Source organism: Canis lupus, chromosome 11 (genome assembly GCF_048164855.1).
Source record: "Canis lupus baileyi chromosome 11, mCanLup2.hap1, whole genome shotgun sequence".
NCBI lineage: Eukaryota > Metazoa > Chordata > Mammalia > Carnivora > Canidae > Canis > Canis lupus.
In genome coordinates, this window is record NC_132848.1 from 32506465 (window position 1) to 32512937 (window position 6473).

Here is a 6473-nt window from a genome sequence, read left to right on the forward strand (position 1 = left end):
TTATATATGACATAGATAAGATATAATTATAACATACATAATATGTAATGTTATGAATTATATACAGATTTAATTAAAAAGTTTTAGTATAAATGCTGTAAAAATTAACAAGTTATACTCCACATATGAGTGAAATCATATGGTATTTGTCTTCTCTGACTTATTTCACTTAGCATAATATTTTCTAGCTCCACTCATGTTGTTGCAAATGGCAAGATTTCATTCTTTTTTATGGCTGAAAACTTTTCTATTGTTTATATATACTACCTCTTCTATATCTATTCATCATGTGGAATTAAACGAAACAAATGAACAAAGGAAACAGAACCAAAAAAAGATAGAGAAAAAGACAAACCAAGAAACAGACTCTTAACTACGTAGAACAAACTGATGGTTACCAGAGGAGAAGTGGGGAGGGGGGAGATGGGTAAAGTAGGTGATGGGGATTCAGGAATACACTTGCTGTGAGTAACGAATGTACAAAATGGTTGAATCACTATATTGTATGCCTGGAACTAACATAATGCACTATATTAACAATACTTGAATTAAGATTTTAAAATTTAATAAAAAATAAACAATTTAGAGAGACTAAGAGTAACAGGAAGACTGTTTCAAACAGTGGGCAAGGAAGGCCTATCTGAAGAGATCACTTTTGAATAAAGACAAAGAAAGTGGAAAAGCAAACTGAGCAAAAGGTTTGAGGAACTATCATCCCAGGCATCAAGTGGTAGAAGATGGATTTGAAGAGATAACCAGGGATTATTTATATCAGCCCTTGAACCCATTGTAAAGAGTTTGGAATTTTATTCTGAGTCCCCTGGGGAACCATTAGAAGGTTTTTAGCAAGAAAGCACCATGAATTGATTTATGGCTTTTAAAGATCCTTCCAGCCGTTGTGGAGAATTCGATGCAGGTGTCAAGAGTGGGTGGGGTGTCAGTCGGAACTGTTTTACCAGACTACCAGGGACACTGGCACCCTGGATTAGAATGGTAATGGATGAGGTGGTGAGAAGTGACCTGTCTGGGGTTTGTTATTGGATTGAATCCGGACTACGGAAAGTCAGGATTCAAGCTGGGTGCGTGGCGGTGCCACTTACTGATGGGACAGAAGAGGATTGGGAGATAGAATCAAGAGGCCTGCTATTGCCATGTAGACATTCACCTCTTTCAATGAATCCAAAATAAATAACTGGACATACAGTTCCGGAACTCAGGGAAGAGGTAAGAGTAGAGAAACAAAACTGGAAGCCTCAAGAATGTAGATGACACTTAATTCTATGCAGCAAGGTGAGTTCACAGAGGAAATGAGAATAAACAGAACTGTGTGCTGGGGGATTCCAACACATGTAGAATCAGGAAGAGGAGGAAAGGCCCACAATGGAAGTGGAGAAGGAGCAGCCAGTGGGTAAGAGAAAAACAGGAGGAGTGGGGTGGCTCAGAAGCCAAGAAAAGAAAGGGCTTTGTGGGAGAAAAGAAAGGTCCACTGTGTCCAGGGCTCCTAAGAGGCTAAGTGAGATAAAGATAAAAAATTGACCATGGACTTTCAGGAAGTCTTTGGTAACATAGAAAAGAACAGTCTCACTACAGTGAGTGGAGGGGAGAACCTAAATGAAGAAGGTTGAAAGACAGAGATTTATACTGGCTGGGTTGAGGGGCTTGGAGACAGCATGTATAGACAAAGTTTTTTTAAGTCTCACTTCAAAGAAGAGCAAAGAAATTACTTAGGCCTGAGATGGGAAATGAAGCCCAAGGATGGCTTGTTTAGTTTTGCTTAAACATCACAAGTATTTCCCACATGCTTATAAGCTGATGGGAATGCGTCATACAAAGGAAGAAGCTGTTGGTACAAGAAATAGATGGGATCATTGAAAAAGCAGCAGTTTGTCACTAATAGGACAGAATGAGGTCCAATCACAACCCCAGGGACTGGCCTGACCCAGGAACAGGACCAATTCTCCACAGAGGGAAGGCAGGAAAAGGGAAAGCGATGAAGATTGATGGGTAGGTCGGGTAGATGCAGCTCTCTTCCTCCAGATTCCATCATTAATGGCAATGAAAGAAGAGATGGAGGCATCTGCTGAGTGATGAGGCTGGAGCAGAACTGGAAGTGTGGGGAGGGATGAGATATGATGACACAGTAGCCCTACAGGTAAGAGAGTAAGGGATCAGTGCAGTCCCACTGAACAGCCAGGCAGTGCCAAAGTCTACCTGTGACTGATCATAATTTGAAGTGAGGTCCATCAGCAGAGATGTGCATCCAGGTTCTGCTACTTGGGCTAAGAGGCAGAGGAAAGCTATGTTGGGGTCTACTGTGCTGGTTGGGCAGTGGAGACTCATAGAAGCTACTGATTGCAGAGGTGGACCATGTTATCTAGGCTGAGTTAAAAGAGAAGAGATAAAAGTAAAATGGTGTTAGGGTCAGTGGAGGTCTTAATGAGGTGAGAAAAGTCTGTTTGTGGAGAGGGGGTGGGGGCACTACTCACATAAACAAGCTGAAAAAGCAGAAACTGGTGGTCAAAGAGTAAGATGCTTAATCAAGAATTGGAAGATGGTTCAGCTATTGCCAATGACAACGTCAGGGGGAACTTCATGTGACAAGATGCTTGGAATTTGGTGGAGGAATAAAGTGAGAAGAGTATGGGAGTGCAGGATAGAGGTCTGGATGTCAGATGGATGGACCTTTTAGCTAGATGTTGTCCTTGAAGACTTTGCACATTGTCCCTCGGATAGCCACATAGGAGAGAGTGTATGTGATGGGCAGTGAACTAAGTCCTAGCATCACTGCTTCTCCCCCATTCCTGCACTTTATTTTTCTATCATATTTATGGCCAGTCAACATGTTTCATAGGTATTTATTGTTTGTTGCCAAGGTAAGGATCATATCTGCTTTGGTTCACAGCTGTAACTTCAGAATGGAGGGACAGTGGGTCTGAAAGAGACAATGAGAAGCCCCAAGGACATATTTCTTGTCCTCTAGCCTGGTAATCCTTGCAGGTGAGAATTACAACCAACACTAGAGGGCCACCACCCAGAAGGTGGTGTTCTCAGGGGAGTTTTAGCAATGAGAAGAGGGGGACACACAAAAAAGGGGGTGACAGGTATAGATGTTTTCTTTTTTCTTTTTTTGGAACACAGGAGGTAAGAGTGAAAGGGACCAGGAAATGAATGGGAAATTGGGTCAAGTTCGTGATGTGGAGGACAATGTGGGGTGTGTCCAAGGGACTGGCCAGAAAGGCTTGGGAGTGTTATGGGTACTGAGGTAACAAGGCATGGAACGCATAATGGGATCAGTGCTGAGGTCTTGGAGAAGGTGAGCTATTAATTTTCATTATGGGGTCCCTTTAGAGTTTAGCTTAGTCAATAGTTCGTTATGAGAAATAGATCGTAATGGTCTTGCCAAGCGCCCAGAGATTTCTGGTGGCCTCCTTACTCTGGTGGGTTACATCATGACATGTCTCTCCCACCTCTGCACAGAAGCTGACACCCAAGTCCTGGCAGTTTGGAAAGGACTGAGTGGCCCTGCCCTGCATGAGCCTTGGTATCCTCACAAGGGGCATGTGGAGCAGTGACAACTGTAGGGAACCTCCCAGCAGATTGCAGTGTGGTAGAGCAGACTGATGGGAGCTGGAGCAGAAGAGGGTTTATCCCAATGGCCTACATTCCTGCATGAGAAGATATGGGCTGGAGAATTTCAGAGTCACTGTAATTTGGGCACGAGTGCAAAGTGACCCTATCCCATAAGCACAGGTGGAGGAAGCTAGTGGCCACATAAGTTACATGCCACAGTCTCCATATGTAGCCTCTTTGCCACACCTTTCCCTAACAACTCACTTCTTGCTCTGGCTCTTAAAAAAATTTTTTTAAAAGGTAAAATTTATGTTTTTAAAAAGCTTCCCTAGAGCAGAGGTGGTTCTTAAGCACTGACGTTTCAAAAGATAGGCCAGAAAGGCTTGGGAGTGTTAGGGTACTCAGTTTGTAGAGCTATCCAAAGTTGAGATGTCAACAGAGGAAGTTAGAAAGTGGAGAGCCCAGGCTGCCACTCAAGAGTTGAGCAAGTTTGGCACCAGGATGCCCAGAACAAGGAGCACCATTGACTAATTTGAACAAAGGCACCTTATGGGCAAATGGCAGTCCCGAATCAATGAACTTGAAAGCAAACCCCCAGAGCATATGTCCAAGAGAAAACAGAGTACTCTTCATCTGTATGAAGTGGGAAGGCATTGACCTCATTTATAGGATGAAGGATTCAGGTGAAAGGTGAAGAGAGATGCAGATATTTGAGTGGTTCCAAGGAGTCTCAGAGAACAGCCTTTCGAGCAAGTCTTCCTCAAAAAGGCAATGCATAATATTTTCAATATGTTTGCTTTATGTTTCCCTTCACTTTCCAGGGGTGAGGGTTCTAGTCTAATCGATCTTTTCATTCCCAGGACTTGGCCAAGACTGGACACTCAGAATATGCTCGCTGAGCAAAACTGGACGACATGTTGTATGTCATAATGTGAAGTTTCAGTTCTAAGGCAATCCTGAGCTCAAAATCTTATTTTTTTCAAAATTTTAATATTATAAACTCAGAATGGGTACTAGAAATAACTAATTTTTATTGAGAGAGCCATATGATTTAATCCCCACAGCATAGTCTACGAGGTAGGTACTGTTAGTACTTCCCTTTTATAAAGAAGGAGAAGGGGGAGGTGGGGGAGGAGGAGAAGGAGAAGAGGAAGAGATACATACATAGTATTTAGTATGTGACAAGCCCTGCCCTAAGCACTTTTACTTATAATAACTAATTAAATCCTGCTAATAAAACTTTGGGGTGCCTACTATCATCATCCTCATGTTACTGACAGCAAAACTAAGTTGCAGTAACACATTTAGTAGTTAGCAGAACCTGGAAACCTCCCTGACTCCAGGATCCATGAGATTAACCAAAGTTATCCCCAAATAAATCCTCAAATTCCCCACCCAAAATAATAAACATCCCAGGATCTTCCAAAACATCTATATTGATCTTGTCCAAAAATCATTACCATTCTGAACTCTGAGTCCAAAAGATTGTCTTCTTAGGAGAGAAGAGGGTAATAAGCAATAGGAACACGCATTAATGGGAGAAAAAAAATCAAGAGTTTTAGAACTGTTATTTCAAAGCCTGACAGCACCCTTTCAAGGATCCGTGTGCCACCCTCACAGTAAGTGGCTCAAGTATAGATTTCCCATTTGGTCATTAACACCCATTATCTCACTCCCCCCACAGACGCGCCAAATTTACTTTTAACTGCTCTCAGCACTGAGACAGGGGGGCAGGATAATGAGTCTCCACAATGTATAATTATTATAAATGAGCAGAGATAAACTACACCTGTCAAAATAAATGATCGGCATCTTAAAACTGCTGGTTTCTCCATTCACTGTTTTGTAAACTTGAGTTAGCCGTCCTTGCTAATTTTTCCTGCTGCTATTCCTAGGATTTTATTTTTTATTTTTCTGATTTAAGCCCCTAGAGTTAGCTCAGAAGGTGTTCGTCACCTGCAAATTCTTCTGAGGATAAGAGAAAAGCTTGAAGTAAATTGTTCTGCAGGGAATGAATTACTATACAACTAGAGCTCCCTGAAAAGATGTCAGACATGGGCTGGCTCATTGTGACTCTGTCTATCAACGTTCAGCCCTTCAATAATACCCCAATTTCGTTCTTTTTTCCTAAGGTTTCTGCCAAAGTGACAAAAAGACAATGGCAACACAGCATAGAAGTCAAGCTAATTTTAAGTATAACTACATTTAAGGAATGTTCAGCCGACAGTATTTGGGATGCAGAAATACTTATTTCCATAATCTCTGAAGTTCAAATCCAACTAACAAAACTACTGACTCGTCTACACCGGTGTAAAATAACTGTCCATGTGGTTTTTAATGATTGTATACTTGCGTCTTTCTCTTGCAAAATATTTTCCTTACTATCTTGGGTGTATTAGGATTCTCAGAATGTGAGTAACAGAAATAAGGAAGGGACCTTTAGTAGAAGGACAATGAGGTCACTCAGCAAATCAGAGAGAACTGAACAATTGGACAGGAAGCAGGGCAACTCAGAGCATTTCAGGAACAGAGACACAGTACTTCCCAGGGAGACTGAATCAGATTCATTCTAGCACCACGCATTCCTTTGAGAGAAGATCTCATTGACCTCGATAGAGCCATGTGTCCAACTGCAAAGGTAAATGAGCAGGATACGGTGAGAAGTGAGCCTATAACCAGAAGAAGGGAAAATAAAAACAAAAATAAAAGCAAATGGAGTTCCTACCCTGTTTGTTTTGTTACTCCATACAGGAAATGCTTTCCAGGATTAATTCTGGAAATTAGTTCCAACACATTCTGGTTGGTCCAAGATACAAATCTGTTTCCTTTGAGTTCTAAGGTGACAAGAAGCTAGCTCTAAGAAACAAAGGGCCTGTGGTGGTCAGTACATGAAGTTTTTCCAA

General features: G+C 41.7%; 1 long non-coding RNA gene across 2 annotated transcripts; it reads left to right on the plus strand.

Moving 5' to 3' along the window:
• The first annotated feature begins 1289 nt into the window (after window positions 1-1289).
• Window positions 1290-6249, plus strand: LOC140642935 (uncharacterized). Of its 2 annotated transcripts, none has more exons than XR_012039300.1 (4): window positions 1290-1408; window positions 2038-2152; window positions 4431-4647; window positions 5703-6249. It is a non-coding gene; the product is annotated as an uncharacterized lncRNA (long non-coding RNA). The 2 variants fall into 2 exon arrangements; XR_012039301.1 differs by lacking the exon at window positions 2038-2152 and adding an exon at window positions 2903-2997 and having other exon boundaries at window positions 1364-1408.
• Window positions 6250-6473: the final 224 nt, after the last annotated feature.